Consider the following 298-nt stretch of genomic DNA (forward strand, 5'->3'; position numbering starts at 1 on the left):
GCGCGGGAGGGGCCTGGTGCCGGCCCAGCCTCAATGGAGCCTTTGTTGGGAAAGGCAGGCGGGAGAGGCTCAGCCAGGTTTTTCCATGTTCCTCTTGCTCGAGTTAATTAAAGTGGAAACTGAAGCCGAGCGCTGACACTGAGCGGAGTTGGGGACAGGGCCAGAGGGGAGGACACGGCCCCCTCATTTTGGAGCAGCCCCAAGGTGTGGGAAGGGGGGAGCTGGCAGCCGAGCCCCAAAGGAGATGGGTCTTGCCCCGAGCAGAGCAGAGCAGCAACGACCACCACAGCCCAGGACC

Source organism: Mesitornis unicolor, unplaced genomic scaffold (assembly GCF_000695765.1).
Source record: "Mesitornis unicolor isolate BGI_N332 unplaced genomic scaffold, ASM69576v1 scaffold31601, whole genome shotgun sequence".
Lineage (NCBI taxonomy): Eukaryota > Metazoa > Chordata > Aves > Mesitornithiformes > Mesitornithidae > Mesitornis > Mesitornis unicolor.